General features: G+C 36.5%; 1 protein-coding gene across 7 annotated transcripts in view; it reads right to left on the bottom strand.

The window, feature by feature from the left end:
- LOC5578353 (exostosin-1) overlaps positions 1-20981 on the bottom strand; it is a 538741-nt gene that overhangs the window by 184779 nt on the left and 332981 nt on the right. The window lies entirely within an intron of this gene.

Below are 20981 nucleotides of genomic sequence, written 5' to 3'. Positions count from 1 at the left end.
AACAGCATGAAAATTTATTATCAATGTACATTATTTCAATAACTAAACAACGAGAATATTTACGAGGATTGTTTGTCAAAGAATGATGATGTATCGAAAGAATAATAAATTCCAACGGTGAGCAATAAATAGACACAATTATGTTTGAACTTCTACAAATTTGGGTAAAATAAAACGTTTCGTCTTCCAATCCAAACATGGCTGAATTATAAAACTATTTTCAAGGATAATTTATCCTAGACACTAGCACAGATTGTACCCTGTTTGGCATAAAGTCGTTTGGCATAAGGTCGTTTGACATAAAGCCGTTTGGCATAAAGTTGTTTGGCATAATGGTCGTTTGGCATAATGACCGTTTGGCATAATGGTCGTTTGGCATAATAGCCGTTTGGCATAATGAATGACTTAGAATGAATATTGCCATTTTCGAAGCTTTTACCGAGTTCAACACCATCGGGCCCATAGCAAAAAATTTGCGTAGGTTCTCAATAAGCGTGGGGGTTGTTCAAAGATATTCAAAGCTATTGATGTCAATAATTGTAGTGACATTAGAGAGTGTAACTAAATAAAACTCGTGACTGGGTGCTGGTGGAAGATCTTTTCGGAATAATATTTTTCTTCACATCCCAGAACATAGAGTATCATTGAGCTTGTTGCGATAAACATATTTGAAAATAGTGAAATGGCAAAGAAAATTCGCAGTTATTAATAAAGGGAACGCTCATAGAATATTTCGCTGCAGGTCAAGCTCTGTCCCAGTTTGGACGTAACACTTGATGAAAATTACTTGGTAAAAGAAGGGAAAATATATTTGCAAAATATGAAAAGCTCTTATCCAGAGATCTGTAATTGCAGCATAATTCGAAAATAGCCTATATACAAGAGCAGATTATGTTTCGTTTGAAATGTTTAAGGCTCTAACGCAAAAAAATCTTCTCACAGCATAACTGAAATGGCAAAACTTGAACGATTCAATATAAATTTTAATTTTGCAGGTGTACATCAAAACACTGTCTACTCTTGAAAAAAATATGTTGAATATTGGCAGGTTCTAAAGTAATTATTATTCTAACGACACGTCTAGCAAGAATTGATAAAACAGGAAAATATAAAATGGTTAACATTTAGCTTAACAAAATAAAAAAATAAAACAGTATAAATATAAAGAACAGCCTATTTGTAAAAGAAGGCAAAGTTTACTATTAAACCAATAGAAGATCGGACCTCAAAAATTATTGCGGCATTATAAAACTAAAAGATATAAGAAATTGCGTTCCGAATCATCGAAGTTATTGTGAAACTTTTCCCCCAATGTGGTTTCTCCGAATGTCGGTTCCCCGTATGTCATTTTCCCGAATGACTCGTTTCCCCGAAAAGTGGTGATAGATGGTGAATGAGAAAGAACGATAAGCAATCAAAAGAAGGAGGTATTATGTAATTCTCGGCTATACACATGTTGGCAAAACTGATGAGGACGGTAAAACTCGAAAGAACCGCCAATTAAATAAAGAAGGGTGCATATCATATGGCCAGTTCGTTCACCACCCTGAAATGTATAAAGTTACGACAATTATGAGTGCCAAAAACTTTTCGGGGAAGTGGGATATTCGGGGAACTGGCATTCGATGATCTGTCAAGGAAAAGTAGCACAACACAATCGAAGTAACTGCAGTAATCGATTTCTCTTTTCGCTGATAACTTGAACAGATCAATGTTATCGATTGCCGCCCTTTTGTCAGTTGGGAACAAACCAATATCTAAAATATATAGCTCCAGAGAACAGCCTATGCATAAGAGAAGGTGAAATTTATTTAAATTTTAAATCAACAGTTATAGGTATAAAATAATTATGGTTACATCATATTTAGAAGAAATAGAACATTCAAAAGAAGGGTAAATTTGTGCTAAATATATCAAAATCATCAGTGCAATAAATTATTCCAAACTCAAGAGAAGAATTAATATTTGAAAGAAGGGTAAATTTTGGATAAATAATAAACTACTATTGGCAATAACTTTCCTTATATGCACAAGTTTATTCAAGAGCATATGATTGTTGAACATAGTGACATTTTGTATCAATAGGGTCCTAAAGCCCTGTCTCAATTTTAGTACCAAACGCTTAAGTTTAGGGCAGAAACACATGTTTACTCAATTTTTAATTGATTTTCATTGGTTTAAGTACAAAAAATATTTTTTTATGATCTTGTCACACCTTTTGGTTTAAACTCAAATGTTGGGTATATTTTGTTTTCCGTGTCCCTTCCGAAATGTCAGATAGGAACAACCCCAGTGTTCAAACTATATGCCCTGTGGCATTTTTGTCGAAAAAGTGAATGTCAAACAAGATCACAAGTGCCAAGGTTCATATTCGAAACCATTTTTAAAATTGAAGTTTAAAAATGTTATAGCCGTTATTTGAGCTGGAAAACTTGCTAAAGTAGTTGCAATAACATGCTCTTTCGTATTATTAAATAAAAACAAGAATTCATTAAACATTTTAGGACCCAATTGACTCTACAACAAGCATGATGTCATCGAAAAGATTCGATAGAAACGTAAAAACGAATGTTATTTTAAGGAATGCTTGATTTCAGACTCATTATGCCAAACGACTATTATGCCAAACGACTTTAAGACAAACGACCATTATGCCAAACGACTTTAAGCCAAATGACCATTATGCCAAACGACTTTATGCCAAACGGCTTTATGCCAAACGGCTTAATGCCAAACGACTTTATGCCAAATGACCTACCACCCTTGCACATATACTAACTATGTAATAAAGCAGAGGTAATAAAAATCTTGTAGATACATAGATTCATTATTGACTTCTGATGAAAAGTATGTTTGTCCAAATTGAACTTATGACCATCCATTGTGCAAAAATTCTAGTTCGGTTTTATATTTGTTGAACCGAACGATTTTTCGATCAACCATCACTTAATCATTTCTCGACAAAATGTTTTAGTCATTCGACCAAACGTCCATTCGACCAAATGTCATTCGACCAAACGTCATTCGACCAAATATCTTTTGACCAAATGTCCTAAAACCGTTTTTATATGTTAAATTATTCCTGTAAAAGTGTTCATTCTTCAGTCAATTTTGGATTGGAAGGCGAGACATTTTATACAACCCAATTTTGTAGAAGTTCAAATCGATCTTTGGAAAAATTCTTCTAAATATTTTCATCGCTCAGTTATTGAAATTTTGTTGAATTTATTATTCTTTCAAAATGTCATCGTTTTCTATATATAACTACTGATATTTATCCACTAACCACTTTCAGAGTGAGTGCTCGGAACTTTTATGACCGTGGGTAAGAATTTGAAATGCAGGGACCAGACCAGTTGGGCATAGAACTATTTGGACACCTCGAATTGTCTGCCTGTCTGCATAGCTTTTTGGAAACATTTTTGATGAAATGTATCAAAAATTCCAGCTGTAGGATACGTTTAAAATACTGTGCCGAAAGATTAGATGTTTCCATTTAAGGTTAAGATGAATCGAAGCCAAACTTCAAATTTTCAAGAGCACGGATCTGGAGAACCGAACATCCGTTCAGGCTAAAAATTTAACATATTGATCGCTAGCTGTGGAGACCAATCGATTAAATTTTCAGCTCAAATGGGTGTTCGGTTCTCGGATCCGTGCTCTTAAAAATTTGAATTGTGGCATCGATTCATCTTCGCCTTAAGCTCTTTACGATTCATCTGACTCGCAAAACAATGACATCAAGTAACGTCAACACCGTTGACCCCATGCAATCGGTTTTGTGAAGGAGTCTCAGTGATTAAGTCTAACCTCAAAGAATCACTTGAAGAAGAGGAAATACCAGTACACCAATGCAAATTTCTTGCAATTTATTATGCTATATTCCTCTTTAAAATAATCTAAAACATCAATATTTGACTAAATGCCGTTTTGGTCAAATGTCATATGCTTTTTGAGCAATTAAATATTTTCGACCAAATGTCCATTCGACGAAATGCACATTAGACCAAATGTACTTTGGACTTAACGTCATTCGACCAAACGTTATTCGACTAAATGTCATTCGACCAAATGTCTTAGATTTTTCTATACAAGCATGTCAAAAAGAATGCAAACGCTGTGGGCTCCGTGGCCGTGCGGTTAGTGTTACCAAGCATTTAGCCGCATCGTGTCAATGAGTGTGGGTTCGATTCCCGCTTCAGTCCGGAAAACTTTTCGTTAGGAAAGTATTTCGAGTGTGCCACTACTGGGCGTTGCATGCTAGTCCGTTGTCTAGTGTGGTGCTTCCTTCAAAGGGCAAATCGTCCACTGGGAGCATTAACGAGTCGGTGTCTTTTTTAAAAAACTCACCGCTTGCAAGTGTTTAAAATATATTATGAATTAAATCATAGAGACCGTTTTAACAAGTGGTGCTCATCCTGCGGCCCGCGGAAGCCTTCTGGATTAATGGAAATTGATAACAGATTTGTAGAAATAAGTGTGATATTTTAAGATTTTTTAAATTTTATGCTTTAATCATAAAATTGAAATTTTCTTGAGAGGCAATTATAAATAGGTCTTATACATTTAACACGGTTCAATGTAGAATGCTCTGTGTGATTGATCTCATTAATGAAAATAGATATTCTACTAGAAGTACACTGCATTTATTAACTTGTATCCAAAGCGGTCCCTAGACGACATCTTCAATATATTGATGCAAGTATTGAGGTGGAATCAAACAGGAATTGGTCGTGAATTTCTATATTTCCGTTCTAAGTTTGACCACAGTAGCCGATATCAGCCGAAGTGAAGCATGTTTTGTGTTTGTCGGGTGATTGAGCGAATCGACATCATGACAAATAATCGATTTTTATGCGGAGCAACTCCACGCCCCCAAGCATGAAAGTTTTTTTTTGCAAATATCTCAGAAGCTTGACCATTTATAAATATGGCGTAAGTGGCAAACTTGTTCAGAAGCCCAAGGGCTATCATTATTAGTTTACACAAAGAATGTGAAACTCAATAATTTCCGTCACACTTTTCAAATCATAACAAAATTAATGCTGTGAATTCAAGTATGTTAAAGTCAGACTTATAAACATTTTCGCAATGCGGCCCGCAGTTCTGATAAAAAAAATCGCGATTCGGCCCGCAATGTACTGCAGCACTCTGTAAAGCCTCCCAGCTGCACGCACTATTGGATGAATTCTTTTCTTGGTGAAATTTTTAATAGCATTTTTTAAGAATCACTGTTACTTCGTATCATCAGGTCAAAGGTAACGTTTAATTAACGAACTCTTTGGAACGACATGCTTTCCAAGATAACAAAAATCATAACTTTTGTTTTTAAAATTTGTCGTCAAAAATGATGATACACATAATTATCTTATAATTTCAAGACTTTTGATTCGCAAGCTGTCTCTCAGTAAAATATTCAGCATTATAGAGCCCATTTCAACAAAAACTCAACAGTTTTCACTTAATATTTTCCCCAACATATTCAAAATGGATTAAAATAGCTGCAGAAGCATCATTTTCAGTTCCAGCAGTATGTTCATTCGGTGCAACGTACTTTTCGCATTATGACGTTAAAACGCAAATTCTTCCCTGCTGGCGCGCACTGAGTCAGAACTGCAATGCCAAATGCTATTTATATTTGTCAAAAAGGGATGACAAAAATTGTCATCGAGCAAAGAATGGAGCAACTGGAAGCTGACGACAGCCATGGAGTCCCCACTGTTTGCTGCAAGGTTCAACGAGCCGCCGTTTCATTTTTCTCCGAACGGAAATGAGATTTCTCGAAGCATTTCCAACGTTCCATTCCGGTTGACTGGATGATGTCGTTGGCGAAAGGAAGCGATATGCTTTTTTTGTGTGTGGGGAAAAGTTGTGAAATAAAGATACATACAAATTTGATCTCAAAACCGCACGGATATTGAAGTAGAGATAAGTTACTGTAAAGTTGAAATAGTCAACCATCAAACGTCTTCATCGAAGAAACATCATGCTTCTATCCAGATACCCAAGGAGAAACCATTCTTACCGTAATTACTCCCAACAAGAAACCTAATTGCTTGAGCTCACCTGAAAAAGAGAAGAAAGGGACAGAAGTTAAACACCGATTGATTCTCGTTGACAGTCTCTAGTACTATAAAACGATAATCACATCGCCATCAATTTGATTACTACACCCATTTATTGCTTCCGTGGGCCACGAGCTGACAAAAGCTGGCAATCGGGTTCCGATTGTTATCAACACATAATTTCCACCACCCACGAAAACTGAACTCTGTTCCTAATGCTTTGAGGGGGAGTGGTGAGTGGGAGCTTTTTGCTCCAACAATGTTCTAGGGTATTGAGCAATCGCCACCATGGGCGTGGCCGGAGGTGGGCAAGGAGTGTGTTCTGTCACTCCATGGCTAAACAAAAACAATGGACGATGGATCAACGTCAAGCAAAGGTTTCCGTTAAATACTCCTCAAAATGTTATCAAAAACATGAAACGAGCTCACCAGTTGACAATCACGATTGATCTTGATTCCGTCATTCACCCCACAGGAACAGGCAACCGAAACAAAAGACCACACACTACTTAGAACTTGGTGAATAATATATATAAGGTGGTTCAAGCCCCTGAAGGAACACCTGGCTATGCCGATGATCATCACCTAAATCGACCCATTGTGGCACATGACAACCAATCTGTACCCCTAAACGGGTGCCACTGAAGCGCTTCTGGCTTGCAGTTGAAAACGACACAACTCGAACGGTTGCAGTGTTAAATGGCTGTCAATCAGGGGCAATCGTCGCCATCACACACCATCACAGTTGTGATAGTCTCGATGATTGAAGATTGCATCAATTATTATGATAGACGGTTTCCCATCGATCCGTCATTGTTTGTCTTAAATACCAGTCGGTGTACAACTGTTGACTTGGATATATGTATGCATCATGAAAACATGGCATTCGACTATGCCCAAATTGATTCCGGGAAACACTTAATACAGTTTCTCGAATGTAAATGATGAACGATAACAAGAAACTCCTTAAAGCAGTAAATCGCAAATCGTTTTGGTAACGAAATTCAGCGAAAAAAGAGGACAGTTGGCACAAATGAAGAGGCATTTGCTCTTCGTCGGAATTCCTCCAATCCACAAATGCCCTAACGAAGTTTATGATTTGCTTGCTGTGCGGAAGTAGGCTTTTCATGAATGCTTTGAACTTGTTTCTGTCTGGCAAAGCTAATTTAAGAGATGAAGCTTTGGGGTGTTTTACTTTTTCTCAAAGGTTGCCAGACAGAGTATTATGAGCACGTTTTTTTGGCTTCAAGTCCGAGTAGCAATTGAAATTAAATTTCTTCATGTGATTTCTTCATTGATCTTATCAATGTGCTTTATCTAAGCGTATTTAAAAAATCGTTACTTTCTCAGAAGATCGTTGTCTATTATAATAGCTACAACCGATCTTTGTTATATAATAACTCCCTAAGCAGTTAATGACGATGTTTCATACTTGCGTGGACACCCTCCAAGCATCACAATGATGTTGCATTACATCTCAAATGCTTCGAATATTTAAGGAAACTTTTGTAATGAGCTTCTTCGGAGCCAACTAACAGCAGTAAGAAGAATGCGTTTAAAAATTTCCATGAACTGAAGAGTTCAAATTTTTGCAAATATCCGTCAATAATTTCCACGGAATCTTTCTTTTTCACTACTACAGAATATGCAAATTATTAAAAAGTTTTCAAAATATGTGGAACAATAGATATTTTTCAAAACAAGCAAGCCAAATAATTCCTCACATTTATTTTTCAATTAAGATAAAAAACATGTTTTCAAGCCATTGTGAATCTCTGGAAATTCGAAAATGAATCCGTGGTCCCAACCAGTGGTCCACGGGGGCAGCTTACCCTGAATTAGAGTAGAATAAAGTGGGGGAAAATCTTAGTAGAATAGCCAAATTCGTATGAAAATAAATTTATACTATAAGATGGAATTTATATGTGTTAGTTTCACTGAATAACAAACTCAGTGATATAGAAAGAAAATTTTAGAGAAAATATACATTCAGAGCTCCAAAAGAATGTCTTTTAAACATTTATGGTAAACTGACCATTATTGCTTGTTTTATAATAAGTGTGGTCCACATTTTTATGAATGTAAAATACTCGATTTCTTTTTTTTTGGAATTGTGGTAATTATGCTTCAACGAAATTGTAAACTTTTCAATTGCAACACATTTGTCAAAACATATTTTTTTATTGCTCTTGATTTCATCTTTTTCAGCTTTTCCCTATTTGGATAAAGCGTGCTCAATTGAAAAGGCTTAAGTGTTTTGAATTCCATAGGTTAAACACAAAATTCGGGATAATTCCAAAATTCCTAAGGATAATTACCTATTCTAAGTTGTCACGAATAACACATTATATTACACGAATTAATAAACAAGAACCTTCGTTGGCGGTGAGAATAAGTCAAAAATGCATGTGTCCGAAAAGATTGTTAAATAACTTTCATAATTGAAAATAAAATTGTTTTCCTTATACAAAAATACGTTCCTAAGAAAAGTGTTAAAAAATGTTAAAGCAAATATTTATAAATCATTATTTTTTTATATAACCGTAAATGTAAAAAAAATAATCCATTGTCAGCCAATCTCAATAGAGACCAAGCAAGAGAATTGTGTTGCACTCAAGGTCTGTACCAATACCAATAACAAGTAATATGTTTAACATAATGTAAGATTTGAAAAAGTATGCATCCTAAAAGTTCACCCGTAATGCAGGTAGATAACCTTCACGTGGTGCGTTACGACGTAAGATCTACCGGAGCAGCAGGGACAAAAGTCCAGGGGCTTAACGGACCCCCCCCCCCCCCCCAGAACCTCTGCGAGTCTTTATAGTTGTTTATAGTTGAAAAATTTATAGGTGAAGAAGAGGCTTGAGTTCATAGATTGATTTATAAGCGGTTTCTTTAACACCGCTTAGGCCTTAAACCTGGTTCAATCGTATGGACAAACGTGTTTTACAGCTTAAGCCACACGGAAAAAAATCGGTTGCCGGGTTCATGAACAAAAAGTCATGGATTCATAAAATTTTATATTTCATGATATCATCACTAAAAGTCATGAAAGAATTTGTATGCTCAGGGCGTTACACAAATCTAACTGTCACTTTCTTCATCTTAGTCAACGCGTCTCATGGCGATCGGTGATTTTTTTCTATTGAAATTATAAAAAAAGTTTTGTGTTTTGAAAAAGCTTAAATTGAAGACACTGCTCTTCGGAACCTTGCCATCATATCGATGACATTCTTGGCAAAATTTCCATGAGTTCCCACATTGTGTCACGACACAATCAATCTGCCAGAGCTGTAAGATGTTTCAAAATATACTTACAAGCAGTGTTGATAGACTCACACTCAAAATCTCAATCAATACGCTCTCCCGTGAGAGCAAACTCATTAGAGATCTGCTTTGCAAATCTCACGCTTGAGATTTTGATGCAAAATCAACTCAATCAACTTAAACCGTAAAAAATGATTCAGTCGCAAAACCCGGCAAAAACTCGTGAAACCCGAATGTTGTGGTTTACGTTAGAAAGGATTAACATTATTTTACCTTACTATCAAGATATTATTGCCGTGTGTGAGTAAACTGTGGAATTACGAGAAAATGAGTTAAAAAGGTGAGCCAACTCATCCATGATTTTTTGACTGCTGAGTTGCATGATTGACAACTAACGCATGAAAAATCTCAAGCGTGAGTTGTGAGAAATTGAGTTTTTCACAACACTGCTTACAAGCCTTCATCCTGATTATGCAAAAGCGGCCAATGTATGACTTTGAGCGAAGATTTTGCTTGACATTCCCCACGTACTATACTAGAGCAGCTCACAAAAGGTCTTTGGCAGCCGGATGTTCCAGTTCACTTTTCACATCCACAGTGTCTATTAGTCATGCAGTCCACCAGCATTTTGTAAGGACCATTTATCAAATCAAATGATGTTCGAACAATCTTTTGCGTACAAACCTAACCACTGAATGCTTGCGTTCCTGCTAAAGATTTGGCACTCGTTACACACTTAAAAAAATTTACGGATTACGGTGAAATTTCACCGTAATCTCAACAGCTGAAATCACCGAACAATCTGTAAAATCGTTGAACAAAATCATAAAGAAAAACAAGAAAATGGTTCGACCGGGAATCGAACTCCCGACCTGCCGATCAGGAAGCAGGCTTGCTACCACTAAGCCAGCTTACACTGCTTGTAATTGGTGTGCAAACACTGAAACAAAAGGAAACTCATGCCTGCCAGAGCGGCTGTCACACGATTTCACAGAAGTTCGGTGAAAATGATGCTTTTGCCGAACTGTTCGTTAGTATTTAACAGGGTTACAGTAAAATGGTTTGTTTCACGGATTTTGTCGGTAGAATAGTAGATTTCAGCTTAGCTTAGCAAAGCTTAGACTGACTACACATATCAATGGTTGCTATTCCGTGATTGACCGAAGTCAGTGAAAATGCACAAAGAATCAACTAGAAGATCGGCTGGGATTGGCCATAGTCTTCTTCAGTGTGCATAATTCAGTGCCTCTATTTATACATGGTCAATAACGGCGCCGGCCACGTCCTTGCAGTCAGGTGGGATTGGGGGAAGGAATGTTAGTGTGTAACCTTTGCTATTTGGAGACCGTGTTTGCCTCTGCATCTCCACAAAGGTTACTGGGAGGGAGGTTTGTTAATGGGGAGGATCGTTGGGTCACAGGATTCACTTTGATAAGCGATCAGACCATGATAAATAAATATTGGTGAGATATAAACATGCTTATATGTAAATATAATATTTTCATTTGATATGAACAATACCTATGTAGAGAAAAATTATGCCGACACTTGACGTGACGAACCTTTCAAAGTTTGTTGAATAAAGTGAACCTTTCGCAAGTCTACACTGGTAGTGTTGAACCATTCAAAGTTTTTTTAATTACAAAAATAAAGATAAAGAGAAAAAGGTGTTTTGAAAAAAGAAAATTAGACATACATAATTTATGAATCAGAGTTTATGTCGACACTCACAGTGACGAACCTTTCATAGTTTTTTGAAAAATCATATTTACGTCTCACCATTGTAATGATTAAAGGTGCAGTCATACATATTTTAAAGATTAGAAATAGTAGCATGAAACGAGCTCACCAATTGAACCGTTATCCTTGAGCAGCAACAATCCACTTTTAGCTTCACTCGTTTGCTCGGCTATATAAAACCACTCAGAGAAAATAGGCGCGTCACCCGAGAGGGAAAACAACTGACGACTGTTCGGGCTTTCTTGACGCACTGCCCAGGAGCAAGCGTCAACGTCGAAAGATCAAAAAAGAACTAATCGAACGCGGCACTTTTTCACTTTACTCGACCGATGCGCGACATGTTTGATCCTGCCCTCATCGCCGGCCCCCGCAGGAGCAAGCGTCAAGGTCGAAAGATCAAACACAACTCGGTTTGTTTCACGGATTTTGTCGGTAGAATAGTAGATTTCACTAGAAAATCTGTATTTTTACTGTTTACAGTTCAATTTCGGTGATTTATTTCACAGGATACTGCGATTTATTTTAAGTGTGTAGGTTGACAATCGTGGAATGTTGTCGCGGTTTATTACGAATCTACCGGCACAAAAGTCGCAACGATTTTAATCTTCATTTAATTTGTTTACCAATAGCAAACATAAACTGGGATCTAAATTTACGTATAATGTTTGTTTTCATGAACTGTGTTAATGATTCAGGGATCCTGCTTCATGATTTCATGACTCAACTTTCCATTTTTCAACACCAATATTGGAATCAAAAATGACAGTCATCTAAATATATGAATAGTGATTATGTTTTCATAAACTGTGTGCATGATATCAGATCCTGCTTCATGATTCCATGACCGAAATTGCCACTTTTCGTATCAAAAGTAGGAATCATAAATGACAGATGACTAAATTTATGAATAGTTCTTATGTTTCCATGAATTTTATTCAAGGTTCCAGCAGACATACTTCACAATTTGAGGATTCCAGCTGACATTTTTCTTCTCTATAAATTGAAAACGTAACGTACAGCCGGCGTTACGGAAAAATGCTTCATGATTTCATGACTTTTGGTCAGGATGTATTTTCATAACATTAAAACACACTTTCCTCCCGAAATCATGACTCATTCTCCTTATTTCGATTGCCGCATTTTTACCCGTGCATAGTGAAGAAATTAGCCCTTAGTCGTTTAATTGGTAGAATAGCAATCTATAAAGTAATATGTCCTTCGGGGTCCATACGCCACCTCCCGGAATAAAGTATATAAATAAATAATTACAAATTATTTTCTTGCTAACTAAATTCACAAGAATTTTGTTTGAACAAAAATACTGAGCAGAATGAGTAAAATTTTCTCCTGGAATAACTTCAATGTGACATTCGCTATCGAATAAAAAATATTCCATCTGAAATATGCATGAGCTTGATTTATTCAGCTTCATATAAATATTCAGTGGGTTGGAAATGTCCAACTTAGTTATTTGAATGGCTGATTTTTCTTTCAAATAACTAAATGTAATATTATCATGTTAATCCATCTGCAAAATTTAATTATTATTTCTACTTATTTTACCTTTTACTACCAAAAAAAAAACTAAAAACAAGTTGGGTTATTCCCCTCTACCCAGAATGGACAAACCAATATATTTTGATCAGTTCAAGCCATGGCCGGCACAAGAGAATTATTCACCATGACTTTCATAATTTGATAAATGATGATAAATTGATAAGTTATTGCCATGAGGCTGAATTTCCAAACCTAATTTCACTGAATAATGGAATAATATTCTGTCAGACCCAGGAAACAAATTTAAACAATTCCTGGGAAGGATTAACTCAGAAAATTTTCCAGAATTACAAAAAAACACGATTTTGACAAAATCTTGGCCAAGATTCACCATAAGCTCAGGAAATGATTTTTATGAATAACATGGGCAGGATTCTCATAGAATCTTCAACAGGATTGCATAGACTTTTGGATTGAATTTTCATCGGATTTAATAAAGTTTTCTCAGATCTTTGTTAAGGTTAGAGAGGAACCCTGGCCAGCATTCTCAAAAATTTCAAGGTAGATTTTCGAAAAATATTCAATGGGAGAGATTTTTAACGAATCCTAAATAGGTACATTATTTTAAAATTTTGGACAGGATTGTCATTTAAATCTGACTAATATTTTCGCAACTATTCCTCATTCCGGGTCATGAGGCTAACATATTCCTGTGCAGGATTTCGAATCTAAGTACAATATCTATAAATTCATTGGCATTACTATCACAGGATTAGCATTAGTATTGCTATCAGGATCTTCAACATAGACCACCATACAAAATAGTTACTGCGATTTGGTCCGCGATTCACAAAGTTTTGACAGACCTGATATAAACAGCTGCTGTATAGGTTAAATGAAGGTTTTAAAAAAATGTCCAAAGATAAACAAGAAAAAAAATGTCAAAAATCTATGTAGGATGTCTCGTAATATTCCTAAGCATATTTCATAGTTCCGTTATAACAACCATCATTCAATAAGATGTGGCAAATCTGTTGGAAAAAAAATTCTAGGGATAGAATCGCTGCCTCGGAAACGCTGAGGCGCCTCACATATTCAAACGCCAGACGTTGAGCACTCTAAACAGTTCACTGTCAATACGATTTGTAGTGGCGTGATTTAATTATATCAGTTTATTTTTAATTCAAAGCGATATGTTTTTGTAAAATATTTTTTGAAAAGAAATCTACAATTTAAATAAAAATGTTTTCAAGAAGGGATCTACAATTTAAAAAATATTGCAAGTGTGGATTAGTTTCTGCAGATTTTCTTCTAGCAATTTGACTAATAACCTTCATGGATAATCCTCTAATTAGTATTCTCAAAGTATATCAGTAGATCTCAGACAGCTCTCTTAGACATGGATTGTAAGATATGTTTTTACATCATTAAACTCTATTGATTTAAAAAAAAGACACCTACACGTTAATGCTTCCTATGGAGTATTTGCACTTTGAAGAAAGCTCCAACACTAGACAACGGACTAGCATGCAACGCCCAGTGGCACAGTCGAAATACTTTCCTGACGAAAAGTTTTCCGGCCTGAAGCGGGAATCGAACCCACACATTTTGACACGATGCGACTAAATGCTCAGTAACACTAAGCACACGTCCACGAAGCCCACCAACTTTAAAGTTTTATTGAACCTTTAGCTTTCTCATGGTACTTTAAGAGAAATTGACGGTAAATTCTCAAAAAAGTCTTTAAACTATTCATGTATATGCTTCAATTCTTGTTGGAACCATTTCAAGAAGTAGACACCACACAAATCAACAAGTTAACATTGGACTTAATAGAACCATGTTTTTGGGGCCCCCGAATATTAAGGTATATTTATTTAAATGACGTATATAACTATGAACCCAAAATAGAGATTTTTGATGGCAAGGTGTTGTCTTTGAAATATACGGACTGATATCCCATAAACTAGTGATCAAAGGTGTGAGTTCAGACATCTTCTAAATCTGATTTTGCATTCATGGTTTACAGTTAATTCAACGTAAGCTAAATTTTCACTGGTATGAAGAATTTTGTCCTTGAAATGCGGGGCCCAGTGCGGACCGCACCCACCGCACCTCCCTAGCTACGCTACTACCCGAAATGGCGAGTGGGCTAATGGCACACGCTTCCCCCGTCCCGTAAAACCGTGGTAGGCCTTAGAGTATGCTCCAAATCCGTCGGGAGTAGGCTCAGATGCCATTACCTGACTTGCGCGGGTCCGGCTCTGAACATAGTACCCCATAAAGGACTATGTCAACCGTAGCATAGCCTTCCTGCTTGCATAGATAAAGATGGGATCACAAAGGCGATTAATCCAGCGGAGATGGATAAAGTCTCTAAGGGGGACCCATAAGATATGATCTATTAAAACAAACAACTAGCGGAATGTGGAGAAGAGGCTTCTGGACTTATCAGTAACCGCCTAAGGTTCCCGCCAAGAAAGGAAGGAAAACAAGGCTACTAAAAATGCGACAATCTATCCTAGCTGCAAAGCAGGACTACCAGAAAGCCAAAGAACAACTTGGCAAAGTAGAAGGCAAAAAGGACACTAAGTCGTGTCAGACCGAATTATTTTCCTTCACAGGCAACGCGTATAATATATTATATCTGATGGTATTATTCGATACGCCATGCGACAGACGGGACCTTCCGAGGATGAATACGTGGCGATAATACGTATGGTTGCTAAGGGAAAAGTGACCTACGCGGCCGTCCTCCAGAGCGAAAAAGCTGGTACGAGCCAAGCTTCGCGATCAAGAGGGTATACAGAGGTCAACAGCAAGCCTAAGGCCAAGAAAAAAGAGCCACGGAATAGGAACCAGGCAGCACACCCGCAGGAACCACGGGCGCATTGCAAAAGCAACCCGTGGATACGAGTCGGAAAATGTCCAGGGAGAATGTTAAACCGAAAACAGCAAAACGAAGAAATTTAGAAATTTCGTTAACAAAACGGAGGAAGTGAAATTCTGAAGGCGATGTGAAGCACGGAGAAGTTATTGCCATATGGCGCAGATGTGCGAAGAATAAGGCGGACTAGGATTGGTGAAATGATCCAAAAGAAAGAATACGCCAAGCAAAAAGGCAAAGATGGCTAAAAGAAAAAAAACGAAAAGTGGAAGAAATCAAAACAAACACGCTTAAAAAATTTTACACAGAAGTGAGTACGACTCACATAACATCAGGCTCGTTTGAACCAACACAAATTTGAGTAAATTTTATACATACTAAAAATGTTCATGTGCTGTTGTTTCCTGCTTTTTCTCACATTTAATGCCATTTAGAGATGATTGGCAATACAGGTATGTTCCGTTTTTATCAACACGATCGGAATAATTTTTTTTGACATAATAATTTACAAATTTGAAATTAAAATTGCAGTTTTGTCAGTATAATACACATTTTCATCATTTAAATGCACAGTATTGATGTTTAGTGGCTGTGAGGAGCATTTAGATTGTTCATTCTTATAGGTTCGTAATGAAAGTTGATTGCAGACTCCAATCAATCAATACGATGTTGTAATAAATCATTAATAGCTTTAGTTTTCTTCGTTAGAATTTCAATAAATGTAATAGAGAATATTTAAATGTTAATCACATAAATGTCCTTCGGATCACAAGGTACGTCATATTTGTAAAAATAACTAGAAGGAAGTGGAAACAAGCTGATTATTGTTTTTTTTTTTAAGAAAGTTTAAACAAGAAATAACTTTTTTTCTACTGTTCATCCTCATCATTCTTCTTCTGTTTCTTCTCCTTCTTTATGGTATTACATCTCAATTGAGAAAGAGCCTTCTTTTTAGATTAGTGTTTTTATAAATACTTCCGCAGTTATCAACTGAGAGCTTTTTTGCCAAGGTACATATTTTGCATTTTTTGGCCACATCCGATTGATGATTAAATGTGGAGTTAGGTTGCGAAAGTTTTGCAAATTGAAATGAATAAGTACTTACGGTTTCCTGTGCTTTGAATTGCCAAATTTAACAGGAAAATGTTTGTAGTGATCTTTTTTGTAAAGTTATTACTAGCAACTTCGACAAGGATGCACTAATCGCCAATCTAGAACAGCACCACCATCGCCTTTTAGCTTAACGTTAGATAACAAATAGACTGGCAAAAAACTAACCTCAAGTTCTAGTTTTTTGATGTGTTAAAATAATATCAAATACCCGAGAGAGGAGACAGCTGGCTTAAATTGCGAGCTTTCAAAAGTAAAGGGAACCTGTCACCAACTGTCACTGGAAACCAACACATTTGGAAATTCTGTGAAAAGCGTAAAAATTCAAGTAAACGTAATTTCTAGGTGGTTTTCGATGATTTGACATTTTAAAAAGCAGAATACCTAAGTACAGTTATGTTTTAGCTAACTGCTATTGATTTTTTTTGTATCATATCCTTTTCCATAGTGAACAATAGGAAGTAACTATGATTTTGACCAAAATAAGTTCATCTGACCGTTGTGCACTATCCAAAGAAGGCTAGAAAACATGCCAGCTGTCACTAAGCTGTCTCCTCTCTCTTTCTCTCTCTCTCAGTTCAATTGACTGTTTAACGATAAACTTGCGACGATCGACGCGCCACCATATTTCATATAACGGAAGTTATTAGAACTAACTTGGAGGTGATGTTTTGAAGCTTATTTGGCAATTTTGAGGTTAAAATCGCCTTCAAAAACTAGCGATTTTACGGTGGGATGTTGACGTTTGATCACGAATACTAGTGGTTCCGTCAAGCTTTGTTTTGCCATCAAGTAGGCTGCTGAAAAATAGCATGGAATCTCCCATACAAAACAACAGATTAGTTTCCAGGTGTTTTTCCAGTTATTCCGGATAATTTTCCAAATCGTTTCCTTCACTCAAACTCGTCGGAACACTTGACCAATGCAACAGTGAAATAGTCATGCAAGTCAATCAGGCCGTTCTTAAGGAATTTCGTGACGTACAAAAACCATTCCATTTTTATTTATATAGAAGTTTATCGAAACCACAAAAATGTACAAACTCTAGAACAAGCTTTACCAATTAAGAACTTTTTTTTTTGGTAAAACACTTGGTCTTTTTGTATAAGACTTCTAATTAACCTTTCAGTCTCCATCTGGGGAAGGGGTTGATGTCTGCTCAAAAATCAAGATTCCAGCAAATTTAGGATGGCAACAAAATCTTCCACAGATTGCTTAGTTTTGCTGGACCTCTTCCCCTACCCCTTGAAACAGGAGCTAATCAATTGCTGTTTGCTATGACTCGATATCAAGTTTGAGAGATAGAATATAATGTCCAAAATATGACAAGGTCGACAGTCTTATCAAAAATAAAATGAACTCGATCATGTCTTTTGCCGTTGCCCAAACATTCTTGAGTTCATTCCCAAGTGCATCCCTTATATAAAAGAACTGAACATATATGTCCATTAATCATGTAAGCGATTATGGGAGGAGACAGGGGGATTCGAGATATCGTAAGTGCCATACAAATTATTTATTATTTTCATACAATTTTTTCATATGTCTATCAAATTTACTTAGAAAATTCTTTTATATGAGAAAAATGAGAGGTCTCTGCAACTTTCTCGAGTACGTATTCAACTAATCACAAATTCCAGTTGTTGCTAGGACGTGGCCAGAGCAACTCTCGATTGTTGAAGGATGAGCCAATCTTATCCAACAGACCATGCTAAATTTGAAAACTCCAGTTGATTAGTGCTTGAGAAGTAGTCAAACCTTATTGAATCGTATATGACTTGACACCTACCATGTATCGTAGATGCTCAATATTAATATTATAATGTCGAAAATTCAACTCTGAGGCTATTAAAAAGCATTTCAATTGCTTCAAAACAAGTATTTAGTTTATATTCTAAACTTTTTGAAAATTTGAATAAATCAATTTTTGTGTGTTGATAAAAACGGAATAATTTGTTGACGAAATCGGAACGTGACAAAATCGGAGCGTGACAAAATCGGAACGTGATAAAAACGGAACATACCTGAATCGGACATCCCCGTTTGATCTAACCATCTTTGTTGTAACCATATCCGTAAATGATGTATAGACAGCCTCATAGATGTCGTCAAAAATACTAATGAAAAATATTAAAAAGTGCATTAATAAGAATTGTTTTTCATTTTTGCTGAGATATCAGTTTGTGCGATGCCGAGATTTTCGTTTTAACACAATAACTAAAATCTCTCGCACAAACCGAGACTGTCAGTTACAACAATTTAACCGAGATGAATTTCGAGCGCTCGGCTGTACGAATCTCGGTTTCCAAAAGCCGAGATTCGGCAGAGTATGCTAAGTGTGTAGGCTTGATTTCCAACCGGTCTAAATAATCATTCAGCTGAAAAATATAACACTGCGGAACACGTTTTTGTCTCCAGCACCAAAATACCGCTATTCACTTAATTAAGGGCTGCTGTTTTCAGAAATATCATAGCACGTCTAGTTTTTGAGATATCGACTGTTGAAAATGCAAAAAATGACTATTTCAGCCAACTTGCATGCAAGTTTGCCAGCTTGTAAGGTAATATATTGGCTTAATTTGCCACAGAATTCAAACTTTATGTGTATAACAATATTTATCATTAAAGTTTGTAATACTTTCGATACGGAAAAGTTATTTTTTGATGGTTTAGAGAATTCTTGTATTTTGCCATATAGAAGAAACGAAGAATTTTGTATGGAGACTGCAAGCATGTTGAAAAAATCGATTTAATCGAAATTTAATCGCGCAATTTCTATCAAATTATGTCTGAAATGAAAGTTCAAGTTCTATTTTGCATGTTTGGTGGATTAGATTACAACAAAGTTAGATAAATTGTACTTTAAATTTTATGTAAACATTAATAAAACCAGTGTTTTATACAACTTTGGCGACCTGTAGCTAAAAATTGTGACGTGCTGGAACATTTCTGAGAATGGCACCAGATTCAGCAACCCCAAATCTACTAGAGACACATAATTTGGTTCTTGAGACACGCAAAAATGTCATTTTTGTTACGCTGTGTAATCGGCCTAGAGATACATTTTACCTTGAGTCTAACAACGAAACGAAATCATCGTGTAGAATTCTTCTAGCATAGATCTCACCTTCCTCAGTGCCAACCTTTGCAAAAGAGTCCGCCTTCTCATTGCCATAAATCAAGCAATGTGAAATGACTCATACAAAGGTAATCTTGTATGATCTTTCGAACAACGCACATATCTGTGCTTTGTAAGAAAGAGGGATGCATGCTCAACAGGTTTCATCGATTCATGCCTCAATAGATCGGAGGCTATCCGAGAAGATGAAGAAGTGGTCTGCGGGCATGCTGGAGATCATCCCCAAGGTGAAGTTGATTGCTGCCACTTCAGCAGCATAAACCGTGCAAACTTTTCCGCTTCTACTCGGGTACATAAGCCAGTGGATCAATTAATACGGAACCTGTCAGTGAAATATGTTCTGTAGGAATGGATATTCTGGTACTTAGCGTTGAAAATGCTTGGAATGGTATGCATCGAAGTTGAGCTGGAATTCCATGAATAGCTTTTTTTCATACACAGATCGTATTGGACAGAAGAACTGTCATTGGTGAAGCGTACACGTGGAGGTTTGTAACATGGAAGACGACTTATGTCAGATGACTTGTAGTAGAGATAAACTCTCATGAATTTTACCTGATTGTTGTTTTATAGAGTTTTATGAGATCTTCCGGGGTAGTGCTTCCAGTAATTGTTCGTAGAAAATTTATCCTTCATTGGCATTTTTCCACCAAATACCTTATATGGGTATTTGGGTTGCCAAGTGCCTTTTGAATCAATCCAGACCCCAAGGTATTTTGAAGCCAAAGACTGGTCAATGCCTCTTCCCAAAAGCCCAGCTTTAGTTGTGCTTCCTATAAGACACAGACAGTTCAGTTTCTCGTGGGCCTTTCACAGAGAACACAGCGCAAGTTGTCTGAGTGTGCACGGTTCTTCCAAACAGTTGTCAATGTCTTCAATACAAAACCCTTGCTTAAACATGAGCCCTGGGGATGGCCCATATTGCTAATTCTGGAAGATGTTAGTTGACCGAAAGTGATGCTCATGGGTTTTCCTGGCAATAGATTGTGCAAGCTATTATTCAATATTCCAAGTAGTCCACTATTGTGCCGGTGTTCTGACAATATTTCAACGGGAACTGAAACAAAACTGAAAACAGAAGCCAGTTGCTTGAAGATTAAGCTTACCTTTACCATCGATGTAGATTTTGACGACAAAAGATTTTGTTAAGAGCACACTTGATGTAGATCTTCTAAAATTTCCGAATAAATCAGTAATGAGTTTCCTTTAAAAAATTTCCTTCGGTCAAATTGTCTTTCTCGTGACATTTAAGTACAAATTAAACTCACATCCAAAA

The sequence above is a fragment of the Aedes aegypti genome, chromosome 3 (assembly GCF_002204515.2).
Source record: "Aedes aegypti strain LVP_AGWG chromosome 3, AaegL5.0 Primary Assembly, whole genome shotgun sequence".
NCBI classification, from domain to species: domain Eukaryota; kingdom Metazoa; phylum Arthropoda; class Insecta; order Diptera; family Culicidae; genus Aedes; species Aedes aegypti.
This window is presented reverse-complemented; position numbering and strand designations above follow the sequence as displayed.